The sequence below is a fragment of the Hyperolius riggenbachi genome, chromosome 3 (genome assembly GCF_040937935.1).
Source record: "Hyperolius riggenbachi isolate aHypRig1 chromosome 3, aHypRig1.pri, whole genome shotgun sequence".
NCBI lineage: Eukaryota > Metazoa > Chordata > Amphibia > Anura > Hyperoliidae > Hyperolius > Hyperolius riggenbachi.
Genome location: NC_090648.1, coordinates 191,096,749 through 191,121,103, shown reverse-complemented (window position 1 = coordinate 191,121,103; position 24,355 = coordinate 191,096,749). Strand labels below are relative to the sequence as shown.

Sequence of the window (24,355 nt, the reverse complement as noted above, 5' to 3'; positions counted from 1 at the left end):
GCACTCTCTCCGTACTGCACAGGCGCATCTGTACAAAGCTGGAGGGAGCCCCTGCGCATGCGTACAACTTGTCGCGTCCGGCGGAAGTGACGGGAGTGGGAGCAATCCAGGCTGGGGCTGGAGAAAGCCCCAGGTATGTATAAAATCTTTTTCCATTTTTTAGCTATGCTTTGTCTCTGGTTCCCTTTAAGATGTAATGGGGCCCTAGGCAAGGTAATAGGTCTGGTGGCCCTTTTGATATGCCGAAGTTTAGAGAGGACAGAGAAGGTGGCAGAAAGGCCCCTTTACACCCGCTAGGCCCCAGGCACCTGCCTAGGTTGCCTGGATGATGATCTTGCTCTGTTCCCAAGCACCCAAGACATAGAATTGTGGGGCCCTCCCATGAATCTGACCCAGCCACTGTACACATGCTAGATTCTCAGCAGAGATGATTCTGACGAGCTACCTCATCGGGGAACCATTTAATGTGTGCACAAGGCTATACATTGGGGCCCATATTAATATTTCTGAAAATCCTCTGTGGAAGAACATAGCAGTGTTGAAAATACAGCCACATCTTAAATTATTTTTTATAGATGCCATTGCTAATCACATCAGCAGGCTGTTTCCACTTGTTTTCAGGCATATTTAACTAATAAATATGTAGGCATTTTATTTTTACTGAAAGGGATTTGTACTTTTAGCCTTTTATTTGGTTAAAGTCTACTTCACTGTGCCATGAGAAGGAGCATAGGGTTTAAGGCTCAAATGTACACGCACATAGCTGTCATTATAAGTATAAAAAAACAAATGTTGCTTTTGTGTTTGCTAACATTATTGCATATGTATTTTATACATATCTGCTGCCCTTTTGTCTTTTTCATACATGTAAAATCCACTGGCCACTTCTTCACATTCCAACATCCAGCTTATGTCCAGGAGAAATGAGGCAGTTTGGAAATAAGGATCTATTTTCTAAGTTATCACTGCTTAGTACATCGCTCCCACTGTGGCAAATCATTTTTAATCTGTGACACTGGTGACACAAATACAGATTTTCCAGCGGATCCATCCTAGGTCGATGTTACTGGCCTTACTCCCTTTGTAATCAATTAAACTTTCTAAGCTTTGATGGATCCTGGCACTAAAATGATTTTTCAGAACCCGACCAAAATGATTTATCATCGAAGATATTTTTATCCCAGTCTCCTTTCGTTAAATGGGAAACAACATTAACATGACACTAAAGAAGCAGCACCGCCAGTGCTCAGATTTAATGTAATTTTAGTTAAATTTGCAGCCAATCTAATTATTTGTGTCTAAATGACCCGTTTCACACCGAAGACTAACCAAAATCAATCAAACGACAGGAGAAGATGAAGCATGCGTGGAAGCAGGACTAATCTAGAGGAAATAACAGCGATTTCAATTTTATCCCTGCGCCACTGCGAGACACATTGCATACGTCTTCGGGTAGGCAGATGTCCAGTGACGTGAATAAAATGTACATATTTCTTTTCTTGACCTTTTTCCATAGGGAAGCTATTAGTGGCTAATGTGGAGAGGATAATAAGTAAATGAAAAAAGCAAAAGGCTTGCATATGGGAGAGAGGCAGAAGATATGGCTGTGTTTGTATAGTGCCCATCCCATCACAGAAATTCACAGCTCACTGTAGTAGCTGCCTGATAATTATTATTGATCCACGCTCAGGCTGTCAATCTGGGGAAAGCTCTGGAGCAGCCAGTGATGGACAGAAAGAGGATTGGACAGCCACCATCCAACAAGGAAACTTCATCTTGAAAATGAACTTAGATGAGATGGTGCAGGTGGATAAGGGTAATTGATGATTGTTTCAGAAATGAAAAAAACGTAAGCATAATAATAATAATAAAAAAAAAATAGAAAAAAAAATAAAATTCATCTTTAATGTAAAAAGCATCACGGTGGAATATGTGCTCCCTTCCTATCTGAATAAATAAAGGATGACATAAAATGATGTAAATAGCTCATTATCTTTAGAATTCCGGATCTCATCAGCATAATCAGAACAAATTCATTGCTCGCTGTGTATTACTGACAGCCCGTTGCAGTACAATAAGGCCTGCCTTTTTGTATGTAGTCCCTGAATTATTTTGATACTGAAATTGTTAAAATGAAATATTCAGCTTGTCTTCGGTACATTGGGAGGCACTAACTAAAGCAGCATCCATTGATATTAATGCAATATCACTGTTTAGGATCGCTTAGGTCGGGATTGTCAAAAAAAGGGCTAAGCTTTTAGCAGTTATGTGCGCCACACTTGCTGTTTGATGGACATTCAAAAACACAGGCTGATTGTCTTAAGTAGACATTGATCTGATATGATACTTAACCCCAACACTCGGCTATGGAAAATGAAGCGCATGGAGCGTTGACCCTGTCTAGAGACTGTCTTCTGTGACAGAAGAGAGATGCTGTGGCAGGGCTGCTGAGTTTTTGCCATGCTAGAGATACATACATTGCACTCACTGATGAGGAACATGGTAATAACGTTACACAGATAGAGGTGGAGACTCATCTGTCCATCGTCTTCTCAGACAAGTCTATAGTGATCTGTCTGACAGCATAACAATGGGAATGAACAGCTGCAAGGTAACCACAAGAACATTCCTGATTGGCTTATATAATAAAATCGCCCCTGCAAATGTATTGAAAAAGGAAATATTGGCTTTCCTGTGGCCTTGATTTTCCTTGATAAATTTCAGTGGTAAGGCTTTGCAAACTATCCCCCACGGACCCATAATTCCTGATTTTTCTTATATTCAGCTGAAATTAAATTTGGAAATGTTTAATCATCTTTAACATCGATTAGTTGCCAAAGAATATGAAATATCCCTTAAATGATCCTTTTTTTGAGGTTTAATTATCAAGATAACATCAGGAAAGCTAGTGGTGTCCTTTGTTATACACAAATAAGGAGTGTCAGTTGAAATAAAGCTTATCGCATTATTGCTCAGCCCTTTCTCAGGACATGCACTTGTGTCTGTCCTGATGATGGTGTTGCTGTATTTGTTTTCCAATTACATCCTAAGAGAACTCAATAGAGTACAAGGCATGATGGGAGAAATCCACTTTGATTGCAATTACTATTCACTTTACACAGCGATAGTCTCGCAGTCTTAGTAACCAAATATCTATGTGGAGTACAAAAGCAGGAGTTTGTCATACTAAAATAAAGTGATGGAGACACATTTGAGTACTTTGTTAATCGGCAGTCGAGTGCATGGAAACAATCTGGCCACATAAAGAAAATAGATCAGTTAAAAGGAAAACAAATATTTAAGGATTTTACCGGCACTGATTTTTTGCAGGTATTTAATTTTTGTCGTACATTCATATTTTTCCATTGAAACATACTAGTAATTCCTCTAATCAGTGTTTTTGGGCCGGCCTGTTTTTGTTTATATTCACAGTTCTTTCTTCCTCTGAATTGTATGGATCCACATCCCCCCAGTAAATGACCTTAGATTACAATCGTATGACTGACTGGTTGATAAACCTCCACACGCAATGTGTTGTCTTTTCCTCTTCATTTCTTCATTCCTCACAAGCAACAGACACCATTAAAACAAAGAGTAATAACGTACAGACCATGTTCGCCAAGGAACCCCTATATGGGAAATATCAAAGGTGATCTACAGTTAAGCCAAGTTCACACTATGTGCTTTGTGCAACACCCACGCTGTAATGCAAACATAATGCAACAGACACTCTGTATGTATGTTTTCACGTGCAGGTTATTTTCATAGAAAGCAGAATTGCCATGTAATATACTCATTATTATGCACATTATCCAGAAATACATTGTAGATATTACCTTAGGATAACCTAACCTGTTACAACACAAAGATGTGAACATGCCATACAGTTGTTTGGTAAGAGCATTCACATCCAGCAATGAAGCACAAACCAACATGCATAGTATGAATGCACTCTTAAAGTGAACCCGGAGTGAGATGGAGGCTGCAATATTTATTTTCAATTAAGCAATACCAGTTGCCTGGCAGTCCTGCTGATCCTCTGCCTCTAATACAGTAAGCCATAAACCAACCAGCAGATCAGTTGTTTCTGACAATATCGTTAGATCTGATAACATTAGCTACATGCTTGTTTCTGATGTTTTTCAGACACTACTGCAGCCAAATAGATCAGCAGGGCTGGCAGGCAACTGGTATTGCTTAAAAGGAAACAAATATGGCAGCCTCCATATCTCTATCACCCCTTTAAAGGGACACTGTGGCCAAAAAAAATGATATTCTGGTAGCCCTGATGACTTGTAAATACGGTACTTGGAAAGTTTGCAAGCAGAGTTTTCTATTTTAAAGCCTCCTATAAGTGCTTGGTTACAACATCTGTCATCTTTTTTTTTGTTTGTTTTGCCCCTTAAAGAGTCTCCACACAGCACCATTGCTGGTATATCCAAAGCCAACTTCTAGCTCAGAACTGCACTCCCCCTCTATAGTGCACCGCTCTATGAAAATTGTCTTATTCGCGTGTTTATTTTTGCTGCGGCCAATTAGATCTCAGAAGTGAATTAAAATTTCTACCATTGCAAACATTTCTTTAAAAGCCATTTAAGCCATTGTAATTGATAAATATGCTTTAAACAATCACATAACAGTGAAAACTTCCAGGAAAGTAGTTCCAATTCCTTCCCACATTCATCCAAACATCACTAAGTAATGACGACTATCTGGCGCTACCCTACGCATTTCATCACAAGGATTTCACCGAGGGGCTTGAATGAATGCAGAATGGGCGGGGAACTTCTTGTCTGAGAGGTTTTACTGTTATGCTATGATTTTCAAGAACATTCAGTAAGTGCAATGGGCCAATGGCTTTTAAGTTCACAGTTTTATGCTATAAAAGCAAGTTTAATTCACTTCTGAGGATATATTTGCCATGGCACTGAAGGAGAAGTTGGAAATACAATCTGCAAATATAAACAAGTATAGAACATAATTTTCATAGTGTGTTCATCTATTGAAGGAAAGTTCTGCTACTATAGTCGGGAAATGTCTCTGGGTATAACAACTCTGGTGTTGTGTGGGGTTCCTTAAAGGACACCTGAAGTGAGAAGTATATAGAGGCTGACATATTTACTTCTTTTTGAACAATGCACATTGCCTGGCTGCCCTGCTGATCATTTGCTTATAATACTTTTAGCCATAGACCCTGGACATGCATGCAAATCAGGTGCTCTGACTGATGTCTGACTGGATTAGCTGCATGTGACGGTTTAGTGCCGCCACTCAGACGTCTGATTATTTGGTGATCTGCAGAATCACCAACAATGCAGACGCTATACCTGATTATGTGTGATCTGCAGAATCACCAATAATACCAGTATAGCAGACAAAGAGCTGAGTGTGTTGTGATTTGGTGCAACCGTAACTTTAATCGTTTTATCAGAACTAAACAGGACAGATTTGACCAGAACCTCCCCAGTGAGGCTGGGAAAGGTACAGACAGAAAATACAGAGGTAATATAGCTGGTCTCTGCCAGGGGTGCTGGCGAGAGACAAGAACCACTCAAACAGGTACTAACAGAGCTTCACCAGATGGCCTGGAATATCTACCAGGCGTCTGCAGGAATGGACCGACTAGTTCTCACCAGAGGAGCTGGCAAGGAACTAGTTGACAGGTAGCAAGAAAGCTACACCAGACCTTTCCAGGGGAGCTGGAAAGGTGATACTAGTGACTCAGATGGTTTTGGCTGAACCTTCCAGAGAAGCTGGAAAGGTTCCCTCAATCACTAGACAACACCTCACCAGTGAAGCTAGTGAGGATAATAAATAAATAACGAGTGCTCATCAGTGGAGCTGATGAGCCTCAGAGCCACATAGGCTAGGCCCCTACAGAGGTGCTGGCTGTCAGCAGCTACACGGCAGTACTAAATTCGGCCGGACCTCCGGGGCTCTGTGAACACACTAACGGATATGGTGACCTCGTAGTCTGGCAAGACCTCACCAGAGATGCTGGCGAGGTACAAAAGATACACTGACCACCCGTATAATAAAGTACAAACCCCAGCAAGCTGGGGATACTGGAACTGGGATAGAATCTCCCGAGGAGCGGGGGCACAGGCAAAGCTGTAACTAATGGCCGCCTAAGGAGTAGGCGGCTCAGACCGTACTGCAGCCTAGGAGCAGGAGGCACAGACAATGCTGCAACTACTGGTCGCCTAAGGAGTAGGCAATTCAGACCGTACTGCAGCCTATGAGACACAACCAATACTGCACTAGTAATTGCCTGGGAACAGGTGAGTCAGACTGTACTGCAGCTGAGTGATCACCCTAGGAGCGGGTGAGTCAAACTGTACTGCAGCCTGGGAGACACTACCAGGACTGCGCTAAAGAATAACTTCACCAGAGGCACAGGTGAAGCTAGCACCTCACCAGTGGCGAGGGCCCACTGGTGAGTAGAGTGGTGAGACAGGCAAGTTTCGGCAACAGAGAGGTAAGTATCAGTACAGAATCGTGAGACAGGAGAGTAATCGGTAATCAGGCAGAGGTTCAGCAACTAACAAGGCAGACAGGCAAAGGTACAGGATCGGAAAGCAGGATCAGAGTCAGAGTACTAGCTAAGAGTCATAAACAGGAGATCAATACAGAATAATACAATAATGAACTAACTATAGATAGATGTAAATGGCAAACACTGCATATACATCTATCATCCACAGGAACCTTACTACAATGAACAGGATTCCTAGTCTTGTGTGAAATCCCTGGTTTCCTCCCAGATCAAACACACCGGAACTATTCTAACAAATAAACAGTAACAATGAAGCAATATCCTAGACTAGGTGTGAAGTCCTTAGCATCAACACCTGGGATCTAGTCTAAAGTCTGAGCGCTAACACGCAAGCATTCACGACAACAGACAGCGCTAGAGTGAAGCCCGAAGGCTTAAGAAGCAGAAAAGACCTCACTGGCACGCCCCCTGCAGTAGCCAATCCGGGGCGCCGTGAGACTCCTGTGATGTCAGCTGACCAGCAGGTCAGCTGACGAGCCCTCTCCTCGGATAAAGGTCCTGTCTATGCGCGCCCTCGCGCGAGACAGCGACCTTGCAGGGAAAAGATAGTTCTGCGATCAGCAGCAGCGCTGTACTGGGGACAGCCGTGTGACATGGCTGTCCCCCTGGGGGACAAGAGAGCGATCGGCTCTCATAGGCAGAAGTCTATGACAGCCGATCACCGTGATTGGCTGGCGGGGGTGTGCGGGAGGAACAGGGAAAAAAAACACAAAAATACACATAAAAAAATAAGATAAATATTTGTAAAAAAAACCAAAAAACAAACAACTGGGGGGGGGGGGGGATCACTTGTGTGCTGTGTTGTGCGGGCCTGCAGCCTGGCCTTAAAGCTGCAGTGGCCAATTATGTAAAACACAGCCTGGTCTTTAGGGGGGTTTACCACTGTGGTCCTCAAGTGGTTAAGTGGTGTTGCTCTGTGTTTTATGCTATGTGTTACATTTAGGGAGCTGCCCATTGGAAAAAAAACAAAAAACGAAAAAACATTGCAAACCCCATAAACAGTTCTAAGGGTATTTTTACACTATGAAACGTCATCTCAATCGCGCTGTAATATGATCGCAATTCAAATAAATTTCTGCAATTGTGGTCGAGCTACTATACTCCGTATATTGTAGGAGATCAATCGCACCCAAAATGCAGCAGGACAGGGATTGCACTTGGGGACAAAATTACAACACAATTATACTGCAACCCAATCCATTTGCAATCAAATCACAAATTGCCAGTGGAAATGAGCCCTTTACTGTCCTTGGAAAAAGCAGACCCATTTTATGTTTCAGTTATAATATAGGTGAATTGGAAAATAAATAAATAAATTGGAAGCTCAGAGCATATCTCTCTGCAACACCCAGCTACAAAAATCAGGGAAAGAAGTGAAGGTGGAAGTATACTATGGTAAGTGTGCAGATAAAGTCACATTTTTTTACAAAGAAGCTGATTCGTAAAGCTTTTCTCCTGAATTAGCTCACCTTACTTATTTGTTTTTATCTCAACTACAAGGAGCTCTAATGCATAAGATAGACAATAAATCATGAGTTAAAGGGAACCCAAAGTGTGAGTGATATGGAGGCTGCCATATATATTTCCTTTTAAACAATACCAGTTGCCTTGCAGTTCTCCCGATCCTGTGTCTCCAATACTTTTAACAATAGACCCTGAACAAGCATGAAGCAGATCAGGTACTCTGTCTCAGCTGACACAGGTTTTACTTGATTAGCCATATGCTTTTTCAAGGATTTTGATTCAGGCTGCCGGGCAACTGGTATTGTTTACAAGGAAATAAATATGGCCTCCTCTATATCCCTCTTCCCTCGGTTGTCCTTTAAGTCACATAAGGAGAAATAAATCATGAAGTAAGGTAAAATACTTAATAAGAGGAGTTTTGTGAAGCAACCATAACAAGGTTTGCTTTAATGGCATAGCTGATTTAGGAGTTATTTTCGTGATTAAACTGATTTTATGTTTAGATTTGTTTATTTTTGGTGAATTAAACCAGTCTTTCAACTGAAAACTGATTTCTTAGAATTCCAATACAATGTAAGACTCATAACCATTTTTAAAATCAATTCTTTTTTTAAATCAGCTCAGTCAGTATGAAACTGCACACATGACCAGCGCGTCTAAGAAGCACACATATGTAATATACCTAATGATGGCCATTACATTGTATGACCATGACAGGATAGTTTCATGTCCATGATGCAGAATCCGTTTCTGTGTGTTTACTTACAGGTGCACTTTTAATACACTTAAAAGTGTGTACCCTTTATGTTTTTGATGTATTTTTAATCATCTCTGTAGTTTGTGTGACTTTGATTGTATGTGTGTTTGTGTTTGGTTAAGCTGCTGGCTGGTCAGGGGACCTTCCATTTTCCTTTGTTTTAATTTGATATTTTGCTCTCTCCCATCAGGTTGTATTGACAGGCGTTCTCTTCTGCTCAGATTGGTGTCCATTCACTGATGAGCTTGCACTGGCTGGGTCATGACCTCCTCTCTTATCTGGACAGCTCTCAGTTTCATGAATATTTTTTAGCTGCGGGGTGTTATTAATAGAGTGCAGTAGAACAAAGAACTGAAACAATAGGAAGCGCCAGCAAGATATGATGTTTCCAATATTACCTCTGTTTATGGTCTACATAATTCAGATTTATGTTAAACTGCAGTAGATTGCTGCAACATTATCTTTTATATTGGATATGGCAATGATATCCTATTACTTAATGATATGTGATAAAATGGATTATGTAACTTTCCTTATAATGTAAATTAATTGCTGAAGATGTTCTCCGATAATACAGCACAAGACAGACCCAGAGGTATTTGTGAGGATATGAAAATCAAGCCAGAGGAACATAAATGTGGCTCCTTTCTCAACCCAGATCAAATGAAAGTGCCCAGATCTGCTATACAGCGTCCATTCAGAAATAAGCTCTGATGTCTTGTACTAGAAATATGGCAACTAGGAGCAAAGGGTTATGGGTGCTCACTATTCTGTGCACCCCACTGGGTCTATCATGACCTCTTCCTCATGATCAGTTGTGTGGACTCACCACGCTAACATTTTTCCATCCAGTTCTTTATTAACAAGACTAATCTTAATTACTGGAAGATTCAGGCTAGGTACACACTAGGCAGAAACGCTAGTGCTTTTGTCGATAATGAAAGTCTATAGGCATCATGTAAAAACATATATATGTACGCTTTACTATGCGCGTCTTTGAAAATGCATAATTTTCAAAAACGCACATAATGTATCTTAATTGAGATGCAGAGGACTGCATTTTACATATGTTTTTGAAGCAGTTTTTTTTTATTATGATACTGTATTTTACTCCATTGATAATAGGAATATGTTGAAAAAATGCATGGGATGTCGTGCTCATGGCAGAAATGAGTGACTGAGCAGAGCAATGTTGCACATGTACCGTGTATCAGTGAATGCTGATTGCGGTATGTCTGACTGAAATTAAATTACAGCTTCTCAATGACTCTTCTTTATTTTTCATCGCACTTGCATTCTATTCTTTCTAAATGTTTTAGCCCGGCCCCAAATCTGCTTAGGTTGTGAACACACTTGCCTGCGCAGAAAACCATTCTTTTCTGCAATGTGCATTTCTGTATTTGCCTCCCATTTGCGTGTTTTTGTTTAAGTTTTTGATATGTTTCTGCATTAAATTATTATCAATTAAGCACATTTAACAAATAAAAAACATACATTATGAAATCTCCCCCCCCCCCCACACACACTTTTTGGTAAATAATGCATCTTCCATAGGATTGCATTGAATGGGAATTGTATGTGAATCACATACAATTTGCATGCAGTATGTAGGAAGAAGGAACTTGCTGTGCGATTTTAAAATGCACAAAAATCGTATTGGAAAATGTTGTATGGTCCATAGACCAACATTATGTCCGGTTTTGCATGCATTTTCCGCTATTCTGCTAAATGTACTCCCTGCTTTAATGGTTGAGTAGGTCAGCCCTGGTTTAAGCTGGTCATACATTATACAATCCTGCTGAATCATACACTGAGTATGCAAAATTAGGGTCAAGAGTAGGGATAGTCAATGAGATCCTTATAGTTCTAGGTTGGTGCAGATTGAATGCTAATTTTAATACAAATTTCTGAAAGCTTTAAAGAGAATCTGTATTGTTAAAATCGCACAAAAGTAAACATACCAGTGTGTTAGGGGACATCTCCTATTACCCTCTGTCACAATTTCGCCGCTCCCCGCCGCATTAAAAGTAGTCAAAAACAGTTTTAAAAAGTTTGTTTATAAACAAACAAAATGGCCACCAAAACAGGAAGTAGATTGATGTACAATATGTCCACACATAGAAAATACATACATACACAAGCAGGCTGTATACAGCTTTCCTTTTGAATCTCAAAAGATCATTTGTGTGTTTACCTGCTGTCCCCTTCTTCTCTCATGCACTGAACATTACAGGCTTCCTGCAGACAGCTCTGCATGTGCCTGTGTTTGTAATTCCTTAGTATGTGTCAGCCAGCTACTTTCACAGCCTAACAGAGGAGGATTTTTATCCAGCTCTCTTCTATCACTGATAAGATAGCAGAGAAGCTGCTGGCTTATGTAAATAAAACACACACTGGAGTGTGCATAGAGGAACAGACCAGCACGGAAGAGTTGGCAGCCTTCCAGACACAGGCCGACAAGTCTGACAAGGGAAAGATACATTGATTTATTACAGAGACCGTGATAGTACAAAGTGCTGCAGTGAGCCAGAACAGATTAGAATAGGTTTAGGAACTTGTAGGATGGTAGAAAAAACGTTGTAATTTTTGTTACAGAGTCACTTTAAAGAGACTCTGTAACAAAATTGTGTGCCTTATTTCTTCTGTCCTATAAGTTCCTATACCTGTTCTAATGTGGTCTGTCTTACTGCAGCCTTTCCTAGTTGCACAGTGGCTGTAATAAATCGTATCTCGTTTCCTCTGTCGTGTCTGTCGGGCTAAGGCTGGAATGTGTGGAATGTGCAGCACTGCTTGTCATTGGCAGAAGCTTTACACACCCCCTCCAAGCTCTGCATGAGTCACACCAGATAGCTGTTCACAGCCTATGATACTGTGGTTAGAAGCCATGTCATTTGTTTGTAAACACTGCCTAAAACTGTTAATTACAAACCAGGATTGCAGCAGGGAGTGGCAGAAACAGCACAGAGGGGCTCAGGAGAAAATAAGGAATAGAATTGTATGCTTTTTATTGTAAGAATATTAGAGTACAGATTATCTTTAAAATGGATACATGGAATGAATCTTCTGAAGGATTTGATTGGCTCATTTTCAAGCTACATACATTTGCATTAATATCATCATAAAATCTGCATCAATTTGAAAATATTTGCATCCTATTGGCCTTCGCTAGTCAATAGCTTAACTGTTGCATTTACAGATTCTTTACAGAAACCCTCATACTACAACGATGTTGTAAGATTGGAAAAGACTGGATTATCAAGAATAATGTCTCCTGAATAGATGTAGAGTAATGCCTCTAGGCAATTTAATATAAAGTCACATTTCTTTACAAAGGAGCTGATTCATAAAGCTTTGCTCCTGAATTAGCTCACCTTACGTTTTTGTTTTATTTCAAGTACAAGGAGAGCTAATGTATGAGATGACAATACATAATGGGTTGAAGGGAACCCGAAGTGAGAGTGATATGGAGGCTGCCATATTTATTTCCTTTTAAACAACACCAATTGTTTGGCCCTGCAGTCATCCTGATCCTCTGCCTCTAATACTTTTAGCCATAGACACTGAACAACCATATGCAGATCAAGTACTCTGACTCAGCTGACTCAGGTTTTACTGCAATACCCATATGCTTGTTCCAGGGTTTTCACTCAGGCACTTCATATGCCAGAAGATGAACAGGATTGGATTGCTAGGCAACTGGCATTGTTTACAAGGAAATAAATATGGCAGCCTCCATATCACTCACGCCTTGGGTTCCCATTAAGAAAGGGATGGTGATCATGTTGTGGTGTTCAAAAATAAATCCTGCTTGCAATATTTAGAAAATAAAAGTGACTGCAAACATGCCTATGCATTTTCACAAATCCTACATTTACCAAATGTTCACCCAGCATTGCTATGTCCTTATATGATCTGGTATCCACCTATAATAGTGTCAGGATCGCTCCTGCAGCATGTTCTGTCGGTTGCAGTGAAACTGCAGCCGGGCAGTTCTGACTTATCTACTTGCATTTGGTTGCTCAGTTTGGATTGCATTCGCAATAAATCTCATTGTCATTTGCAAACACACTGCAGTTCAGAGTAGTCCAGGATGTTGTCATAAATCCACCTATAACTGTCTGCACTTGAATTGCAGTCAGACAGTCGTGGATTTCTTACATACATGTGGTTGCATCATTTGGCAAGCATTTGCAATGAGAGTTTGCTCCATTCCCAGTCAGCTTGCAGCTTTCCATCAGTCTATCACAGGATTGCATGATAACCATTCAGCTGTGTGGGAATTTGCATGTCTGCATCCATTGGCTGATGTCCACATAAAAACCTGCCTCTCACTTCAGACCTTGCACGTCATAGCTTTCAACTTTGCCTTGGCTGGTTGCTGGGTCATTCATGTGAATTGTATATTACATTGTTTAACCTTGTCTCTTGCTTGGATGTTTGCTGTATCCGTGGGGGTACAGTGAAGTCCTTCTGATCCTAATTGCTTGGATTCTGCCATCACCACCCCATTGGTGACTGGTATTCCTGCTAGTCCTGATTCTGGGGATGTAACTATAAGCTGCAATTGCTATTAGTTACGCTCCTGCCTGTTTGTCTTGTTCGTGCCAGTGTGAATGTTTTGCCGTCGTTGGGGAAGTGACTAGATTGGCAAAGCATTCCATCTGTCTCTCTGTTGTCTGTCTTGTTACTCAGTCACAGGCTCAGGCGGCGGTCACCCTGGGCAACCAATGTATCAGTACGCTGGTTTTGCTGGACACCTTATCACTCCATAATAAATATATTGTATTTCAATGCGACTTTCATTATTGTATTTCAATGTGACTGCCAGACTGACTTAGTTACGACCTTAGCTTTAGTGACCACTCTCTCGCCTAGCTCATTGTACTGCAGCCATCTGATCCAACGTGTAAGACCCTAGCTTGTTACTGACTCCGATTCTGCCTAGCCCACTGTACTGCATCCAGCTGAGAGTGTGCATTTATCCACTTTAGCACTTAGCGTTACAAGTAGTTAAAAATCTGTTTACTGAAATATATTAAATGCAGTAACAGACACTGTTCTGGGTTACTACCCTTTATCAAACTACATAGCCATATACAAACATTGCACCAAGCAGCTTTATAATTTCAATAAAGTCAATACTGGCCTATAGGCCTATTTTGGCCAATTGTGAAATCTCTCCTCTCGCTGATTTACATTCTTAAATGCATTGCACGTGGCAACATCTTTACCACTGGCAAGGTGCATCACTGAAAAAATGTTTGTTATAGAAAGAGCAGAAACAATACATGGCCTCCCACAGGCCTTCTGGTCCAGGATGTTGTGATATCATAGCCTAGGCCAAAACATCACTGGAAAGGGGTTTCATAATAATACAGAATAATATATACAAATAGGACATCTGTAACGCTGGGTTTGAAGTGTACACAGAATATACGATAATCAAGGTCAGATCGTCAACTGAGGTCATACACGAGAAGTCAGAAATATGCGGTACAAAAGGACTAAGGCAGAGCTAGGTCAATAACAGGCTTGGATCATACACAGGTATTCAGATGTGGTGAGACAGGTGCTAAGTTGTTAAACAGGCTGAAGTCATACACATAAGATCAGATGGCTGAGGTACAATTAAGGATGACAGAAGCGCACGGAAGGGGTTGTTCCGGGTGTACAGAACACCCCCCTGCACCAAGACCGGAAGTCTCCCTCTAAATCTGAGCAGCGGCAGCCACAGATGCACAGCTGCCGCCTGCTCATATCTGTGTGCGGCGAGAAGGACTCTGACTAGAGCGAGGGGCTCAGGGATGCGGGAGCCGGCTTTATTCCTCGCTCCCTCCCTCCCTCTGAATTCCCCTCACCTGCGGTGATTGTGTGCCCGGCTCCCCCATGAGTGTGTGCGCAGCGGAGCGGTAGGTCCTCTTACCGCAGATCAGGCGCACCGGCAACTAGTCTCTATGCTTCCTGTGACGTCATGGTAAACAGGAAGCAGGAGACTCCAGTTGCCGATGCGCCTGATCTGCGGTAAGAGGACCTACCGCTCCGCTGCGCACACACTCATGGGGGAGCCGGGCACACAATCACCGCAGGTGAGGGGAATTCAGAGGGAGGGAGGGAGGGAGCGAGGAATAAAGCCGGCTCCCGCATCCCTTATTGGCGCCGCCACAATTTTTTTCTCTCTTCTCTTCCCAGGGCAATCTTCTCCCCACACAGGGGCACCTTCCTCCACCTATCTAGTCTATACTGGGGGCATATACCTATCTAACCTATACTGGGGGGCATATACCTATCTAACCTATACTGGGGGGCATATACCTATCTAATCTATACTGGGGGGCATATACCTATCTAATCTATACTGGGGGGCATATACCTGTCTAATCTATACTGGGGGCATATATCTGTCTAATCTATACTGGGGGGCATATACCTGTCTAACCTATACTGGGGGGCATATACCTATCTAACCTATACTGGGGGGCATATACCTATCTAACCTATACTGGGGGGCATATACCTATCTAATCTATACTGGGGGGCATTTACCTATCTAATCTATACTGGGGGGCATATACCTATCTAACCTATACTGGGGGGCATATACCTATCTAATCTATACTGGGGGGCATATACCTATCTAATCTATACTGGGGGGCATATACCTGTCTAATCTATACTGGGGGGCATATATCTGTCTAATCTATACTGGGGGGCATATACCTGTCTAACCTATACTGGGGGGCATATACCTATCTAACCTATACTGGGGGGCATATACCTATCTAACCTATACTGGGGGCATATACCTATCTAACCTATACTGGGGGGCATATACCTGTCTAATCAATACTGGGGGGCATATACCTATCTAACCTATACTGGGGGGCATATACCTATCTAACCTATACTGGGGGGCATATACCTATCTAACCTATACTGGGGGGCATATACCTATCTAACCTATACTGGGGGGCATATACCTATCTAATCTATACTGGGGGGCATATACCTGTCTAATCTATACTGGGGGGCATATACCTATCTAACCTATACTGGGGGGCATATACCTATCTAACCTATACTGGGGGGCATATACCTATCTAACCTATACTGGGGGGCATATACCTATCTAACCTATACTGGGGGGCATATACCTATCTAACCTATACTGGGGGCAACTATATGGGCTACCTATACTGGGGGGGGGGACCTATAGCTGGCTACCTATACTGCGGGCACCTATACCTGTCTAAACGTTGGGGGCGCATTTTACGCCCTCACCCTGGGTGCAATTTAGCCTAGAAACTGCTAGTATTTGGCTCCACCCACACCATGTTTTGGCCACGCCCACACACCGCTTTCAGGAACCCCCCCCTTGGAAATCCTGGATTTGCCCCTGGATGAGACAGAGACAGGGTCATTAGGCTAGCCGAGGTCTAAACCGGGTATCAGATGTCTGTAGTACAGAGAGGTGAGACTTTAATCAAAGTGGAGGGCACGTCAGGTAATACACAGAATAACAATCAATAATAATACAATATACAATATACAGTACTAACTAACTAGAGTACATATATATCAGCAGTGTCTGCAATATATATATATATCGCTCTGCGAACTTACTAGACTCAGTAGTAAGGCAAGGTCCAGCACTCAGTGAACTGATAGCTATAACGGACACTGGACAACTGAGAGTGTGGGACCTAAATACCGAATAGTATTGCAATCACGCCCCCTAACCTTCAGCCAATCAGAGGCTTCCTCAGAGTCAGCTGACCGGAGAGTCAGCTGACCAGCCTCACACCCGTCTCCTCAGTCTATAAAGGCTGTCAGGAGCCGTGCGCGCTCGCCCAGAGCCTTGGCTGGAAGCACCGCGCTGGCTCACAGCCACAGGGGAGCCAGGGATGCCGCCAGACGAGGTGGAAGTGTGTGACTGACTGCCCAGAGCTGCCGGCAGCTGCGTCCGTAAGTGTTGTTACAACATCATTATAATGCTGAAACAAGGATATTTAACATGATTGTTATTTTTATTCATTTATAGAGCATCAACATATTCCGTGGCACTGAAAACATACTATGTATGTCGATGCAGTGCCTCTATAAGCTAGCCATACAAATATATAATTTCATACAATTTTTAAAAACAATTGATTGTTCTCTGAAAGGAATCAGTTTGGAAAGGTACTCTTACCGCACACAGCACATCCATTTTTTTATGGATCCCAGCATTTAGGGCTAATTTCCACGGGTAGTTGAACTGTGTGCTCAGCAAGCAGTGTGCGGGCAGGCAGCAGTGATCAGTTACCAGGCAGCAACAAGCAGTTACCAGGCAGCAGCAAGCAGTTGTGAGAGTTTGAGAGGCTTTTCACTGCCTACCACCTGTTCGTGGAAAAGAGGCCTTAAAGTGTATCATTTAAAGTGTAACTATCGGGTATAAAATCAAAAATCAATTCTTTATGTTTATCTGGTAAACAAGTAATAAGGATGCTAACCAGGCAATCAAAAGTAAAAAAAAAGCACTATTACTTTTCTTGTTTGTAAATGATCATTCCAAAGTTGACCTGACTCTTATTTGGTACATCGCCACACAAAGGAAGTTGCAGGGCATGCTGGGTTGTCTTTTTTTTGTTTTTTTACTTTCCTCTCAGACTTAACTAATGCAGCCTCTTCCCCCCCCCTACCCCCCCCCCCCTGTTTTTCCCTGACACACCTCTGTTCCGCTCTGATTGGCTAATATCTTGCTGAGACAATGCAGTTTCTACTGCATAGCTGGGTGGGAGTGCCTGAAGACTGGGAGGAGGGTGGGCAATGCATACACAAACAGGCAGAGGAGAGTAAGGGAGGAAATGACATCAGGATTGGCTTCAAGATAGACACAGTTAAAATGGAGAATCCTAAGAAGGATTTTCTCTTTTGTTTACTATGGAAAAATCCCTAAAATCAAAATGTGGACAGTGCAATACATATGTAAGTAGAGCAAGTATGTATCTACTTATATATATTTTTTTTTCTGAGATAGTATGGCTGACAGCTCCTCTTTAGGGCTCAGACACATTATAAGCACTTTTCTGAGCCCCTTTTGGCCTCCAGAGCTTTCTGAGAGCTTTTTAGAAACGCTCCCATTGACTTACATTAAAATCGCTGTAAAATCGCGTGTTTTTATAGCGATCGTGATTTTACCGCTATTTTAATGTAAGTCAATGGGAGTGTTTTTTTAAAAACTCCCTGAAAGCTCTGGAGGCCAAAAAGTGCTCAGAAAAGCGCTTATAGTGTGTCTGAGCCCTAAATAGAATTTGGTCAAAGTGATATTAACTGCAGGGCACTGAATGGGAAACTGTATGCGCATATGGGCACTAAATCTGAATTTCCGATCGGAAATTGGAAAACGGAACTCGGAAATCGGATTTCTGCAGAAATACGGCATTACTGCAATTCTGTAATTTTAGGCCAATCACAAAACTCGGAAACAATGGACCAATCAGAGAATGCAGAAACAACTCGAAAGTATTTCGCCAATCAGAGAATGCAAAAAATGCCAAAAAAAACCACTACTCGGAAATCGGAAATCCGAACTGGGAAATTGGATTTCTATACAAATACTGTATTACCACAACTCTGTAATTTTAGCCCAATAACAGAACTCGGAAGCATTGGACCAATCAGAGAATGCAGAGTCAAATACGAAAGTATTTGGCCAATCAAAGAATGCAAAAAATGGCAAAAAAAACACCACTACTCGGAAATCCAAAAACGATCAGAGATCCGCGAAATCGGTAATTGGCATTGGCGGAAATCGGAATTTCTGCAGGATTGGAAATCGACATTTCCGACCATCCCTAATGGGCACCTTTAAGCTTATTTTGTTATATTTAATTTACATATGATAGTTTAAATTGTATTCTTGAGAACAGAATAAATCAAACCTCTCTTTTGTCCCCCCCCCCCCCCCCCCCCCAAAAAAAAAATGTTTTAGTGTGAAGAACGTTAGCCAGAAAGTTAGTTGTTATGCTGATTGGATCACTTCCAGTTTGCGTGTTGTGCATGAGTGTAGCTGAAGGCGAAGGACTATAATTTGCAAGCCTCACACCAAAGCCTGGTACACACATCCAATTTTGATTGGCCAATGATTGGCCAATTTTACCACTTCCATGTAGTAGAGTAACTAACCTATACAATCTGTTCACAGTATTTAAAGGGGCCCTGAGTTGAAAGGGATATATTTGTTTTAATGATCCCTGCAAGATGGCCCCAAGGCTGTTTTCTTGAGGATCACCAAGATGAGGCAATAAAATGTTGCTGGGGACCTCCATGTTTTGTATCAGAGGAAGGGAAGGTCAGTATTTGGGGGTAGAGATGGCCCAGCTTTGGAGAACTCATGGAGAAGCACATGATCAGTTTGATCAGCTGATAGATTTATAAGGCTCTGATTTGCTGGTCATGATCATGTGTTAAACCAGGAAGTCTTCACAGCAAATCAGAGGCTTACAAATCTATCAGCTAATCAAACTGATCATGTGCTTCTCCGTGAGTTCTCCAAAGCTGGGCCATCTCTATTTGGGGGCTCCCAGAGCTCCGGTCCCCCTTACAGTTGCAGCGGTTGCTCCTCTATAGAAACACCCCTGATCTTACTGCAACTGCTGCAATTCGTTATATCATATGCTTATTTTCACTTCAGATCCCCTTTAAATACAAGAACTATACATTTTGTTTAATGATATCTCTAGAAAACACACTTTTTCATTGTATTGTGTTATAGATTGTGTATTTTATATTGTCTATTAGAGTTACAAAAGTGTTGTTCCATGTGGAATAGCGGATATGTATATAAGTGAGCAACATTTCCACGTGCTGCCCTGGAACACAGACAGCATCTCATTCTCCAGCAGCAGCAGCAGCAGCACGAGCCTCAGGTGGCTAATTTCTGGGATTAAAAGGAGCTGACCCTAATAGTGAAAGAGGAGAAGATGACCTCTAACCGTACAGTGAAAGAAGAGAAGGTGAACACTCCACTCTGTACTGAACTGCATCATGAAACAGAATGGGAAAATGCTAAAGCTTATAAAGAGCAACACTTGGTATAAATACTTCACAAGGATGTGGCTCTGCATTCTTCACTGTAAACTGCACCCTATCGTTTAGCTACATACACAAAGCTTGGAGAGAATGCTTAAATCAGGATTACATTAGAGTCATAGCTGCTAAATCTGCTCTTAGACATAATACCACAGTCCTCAGAACAGTTCTTTAATTTGCATATTTCAATGGAAGTTTTGTCATGTCAGGATTCTTATCTATTGTGTTTTGTTTATTTTTCCTTAGGTTTATTTACATAAATTCCTGTACAAAAAATAGGGTTATTGGTAGACAAAATCTATCTATTAATAGAGCACAAGCTTGCACCTTACATTGTAACGGCCACTGTTTTGCACACTGTAGCATGGTGCCATTCAACTAAGAACAGTTCAGTCTAGAAGTGCACATATTGATACACATAATGTAAGTTATCATTGGGAAGCCTCCACATGGCGCTCCTGGATAGTGCTATTGCAGCATGAACTAATTTACCCTGCATAAGTTGGCATGCGAAAGCGAATGCATAATTGCATGAGCATTGCCTCATAAATAGCCAATTAGGCCAAATGTGCTTAGCCAGTTATGTCAGGTGTTCACTTGGTGTTTAATGCACACATTCAATTCTCTGTGTAGTGGTTTATGTCTATCCCCCCTTTGGAGGCGGGTGGTGCATGGCTAATTTCTAGGTGGTGAGCCCTGGAGTGGGCTGTCTGCGCCTGTCCTCCCCCCCCCCCCCCCCCCCTGGAGTGCTGTGTGTGAGCCAGCCCTGAGCTCCAAAGCTTCATTCTTTTCCTTTTCAAATGTGTTGCACCCAAGCTATGCTCAGTAGCAAAACGCAATGGACGTTAAGGTAAGTGCCTGTTTTTAAATATTGGTGGGTGGGTGCGGACGGCTCTCCCCGGCGCTGGCCACGCTTGGGGGGGGGCCAACTGCACCACCCAGCCTCCCCCTCTGGGGTGCCGCTGTGGTTCCCAGGCAGTGAGAGCGCCTGGGATCTTGCAGTCACCCCGGTTGTATGAGGGCATTGGGAAGCCTCCCCGTGGCGCTCCTGGATAGTGCTATTGTAGCATGAACTAATTCCCGCAGGGCGACCGCTTTGTGGCATTGGTTTTTGACCCTGAATAAGTTGGCATGCGAAAGCGAATGCATATTTGCATGAGCATTGCCTCATTAATAGCCAATTAGGCCAAATGTGCTTAGCCAGTTATGTCAGGTGTTCACTTGGTGTTTAATGCACACATTTAATTCTCTGTGTAGTGGTTTATGTCTACCCCCCCTTTGGAGGCGGGTGGTGGATATATATATATATATATATATATATATATATATATATAAGAGGGGTAATCGGGGCTGGGTGCTGGGCGGGAGGTATATTTCCCCCGTTATTTGAACTGTGGTCGCTTTAAAAACGATATGTGTTTCTGGAAAAGGAGTCCGGGTATTGTTTGGCAGCAAGCCAGCTGCTGCCTTTCTTGTTTCTTTTCCATGGACAGACTCCTGGAATGGGAGGGAATGGGAAGGGCATGCCTTCCCACTCCACCCAGGTACACACCTGGTTTTCTGTGGAGCAGAAGCAAGCTCTACCAAACTTTGCATGTCAGGAAGCAGCTGATATGCAGTCAGTGTGGAGTTGATGTGGAGGAGCATGTGTGCTGCTGAGCTCCTGACAAGTCAGTTTGGAGACATTGCTGGAAGCCAAACCATGCTTTGGACTGCTGTTTGTTGTTTGTATTGCTTTGGCTGAAGGAAATGACCTATATTTGAATAAGCTGGACTGTTACTACTGCTATGGACTACAAAGCTGAAGTAAGCTTGCCATTTGTGTCCCACTTTATGCTGGAGTAAAAGCTTTTTATGTTACTGCTGCAAATAAACAGACATTTGTTTTATACAACTGTGTACTATATATATATATATATATATATATATATATATATATATATATATATATATATATATATATATATATATATATATATATATATATATATATATATATATATATACAGTGCTGTCATAATTACTCATAGCCCTTGCAAATTATGACTTAAAGTTACTTTCATTCAACCAGCAAGTGATTATATGATGGGAAATGACATACAGTACGTGTCTCCCAAAATATAATACAATGATGTACAAGAGACATTATTGTGGTGAAAAAAAAACTGTCTCAGCTTTTATTTACATTTGAGCAAAACGTGTCCAGTCCAGAATTATTCATACCCTTCTCAATGATCAATAGAAAAGCCTTTATTGGCTATTACAGCAATCAAATGCTTCCTATAGTTGCATAACAGCTTTTTGCATGTCTCCACAGGTATTTTTGCCCATTCATCTTTAGCATGAGCTCCAAATCTTTCAGGTTGGAGGGTCTTCTTGCCATCATCCTGATCTTAAGCTCCCTCCAAATTCTCAATTGGATTCAAGTCAGGATGTTAATGTTGTTGTCTGCTAACCATTTCTTCACCACTTTTGTTGTGTGTTTTAAGTCATTGCCATGCTGAAATGTTCACTGATGCCCAAGGCCAAGTTTCTCTGCAGACTGCTTGATGTTGTCATTGAGAATCCTCGTGTATTGCTCTTTTTACATGGTGCCATTTACTGTGATTAGGTTCCCTGGTCCATTGACTGAAAAAACACTGCCAAAGCATTAGGTTCTTACCACAATGTTTGACAGTAGGGATGGTGTTCTTTGGTTTGAAAGCTTCTCCTTTTTATGCCAAATGAAGGAAACATCATTGTGACCAAACAATTCAATTTTTGTTTCATCTAACCATAAAACAGAAGACCAGAAGTCTTCTTTTTTGTCCAGATGAGCATTACAAAGGACAAGCAAGCTTTTGTGTGCCTTATCTGGAGAAGTGGCGTCCTCCTTAGTCTGCTCTGCATGTGTGGAAGTGCCAGGGGCGTAGCAATAGGGGGTGCAGAGGTTGCGACCGCATCGGGGCCCTTGGGCCAGAGGGGCCCCAAAGGGCCCTCCCTCAACTACAGTATTAGCTCTCTATTGGTCCTGTGCTCATAATAATCACTTCTATAGATACTTTGATTAGTGGTAATTATTAACAAACTGTTTCCTATCCCCTTCTTGCACCTCTGACACTGTAGTTGCCATTGGCAGGTTTTGGCGTGCCAAATGAATTGTTATGTATAGAGTGCTTTGGGGGCCCCATTGTAAAACTTGCATCGGGGCCCACAGCTCCTTAGCTACGCCACTGCGTGGAACATAGCAGGTGCTGGATTTTCCCACAGACTGTGACAGTTTGTGAAGTGTATGAATAATTTTGGACTGCACACTTTTTGCTCAAATGTAAATAAAAGCTGGGAAATGTTTTTTTCCACAATAATGCCTCTTGTACATTGTCTATCTTTTGGGAGACCCCTACAGTATGTACCGTATATGTACCTCTGTCAAGGTGCCTGGCTCTTCTACTTACCACATATGCTATTGCTACGTTGTTATTGCCTGATGAAGTGGGATCAATCCTGCGAAACGCGTTGCATTGTCCCCGGAGTATGTAAATAAACTTGTATTTGACAAACACATTGGCAATTTTTGTGTCTGCTTGGAGGAGGTAAGTCCACCACTGCCTACTCATGTTTTAAACTTTTTAGATATTTTTATCCACCTCTGTATCCACACTACACCGTCTGATAAATGTCTTTCATATTTCCAAGGGATTCTGCAGGAATCTGAATTTACTTTGTAATTTCCAAATAATATTTTTCTTGTTATTTGTGTCAAAGTTTTATATATATATATATATATATATATATATATATATATATATATATATATATATATATTTGCAGAATCCGCTATATTTTGCGAATGTATGCTATTATGCGTAATCCATATTTCCGATCTCCTGCAGTGCTTTACAGAGCATATAGTCATGTCACTGACTGTCCTTCATAGGAGCTTACAATCTACCCCCTACTGTGGTCATATGTCCATTATAGTCTAAGGCCTATTTTGGGAAAGCCACTTAACTTACGTGTATGTTTTAGGGATATGGGAGGAAATTGTAATGCCTGGAGGAAACCCACTAAACATGGGGAGAATAGACTCCATGCAGATTATGTTCTAACCCAGATTTGAAACAACAGGGACCCAGCTCTGCAAAGTGAGAGTGATACGCAATACATTAAAGATAGATGGGGAATAAGGGTACTGCTGAAAAAACTTAAGTTTACCATAACCATTAGGATGGTTTCACAGTGGGACGTTAAAGGCGCGCGTTAGAGCAGCCTGTAACGCACCCCACCGCACAGCAATGAAAAATCAATGGGCTGTTCACAGTGCCCACGTTGCGTTACATAGTAACGCTGCGCCACCAGACAACGTACTGCATGCAGTACTTTCTAAGCGGCAGAGCCGCGTTAGACTGCTTGCACATGCTCAGTAACGTTGGGGAGGAGCGGAGAGCGGCCAGACACATGGCTAATTAATATTCACTGCACTCAGTGACGTGCAGTGTTTACTTCCTGGAGCGGCCGCTCTGTGCAGC

General features: G+C 42.0%; 1 long non-coding RNA gene across 1 annotated transcript; it reads right to left on the bottom strand.

The window, feature by feature from the left end:
* Positions 1–3,317: 3,317 nt before the first annotated feature.
* Positions 3,318–16,474, bottom strand: LOC137561262 (uncharacterized). The gene is made up of 2 exons (XR_011029956.1): positions 16,398–16,474; positions 3,318–3,629 (listed from the first exon to the last, which is right to left on the bottom strand). It is a non-coding gene; the product is annotated as an uncharacterized lncRNA (long non-coding RNA).
* Positions 16,475–24,355: the final 7,881 nt, after the last annotated feature.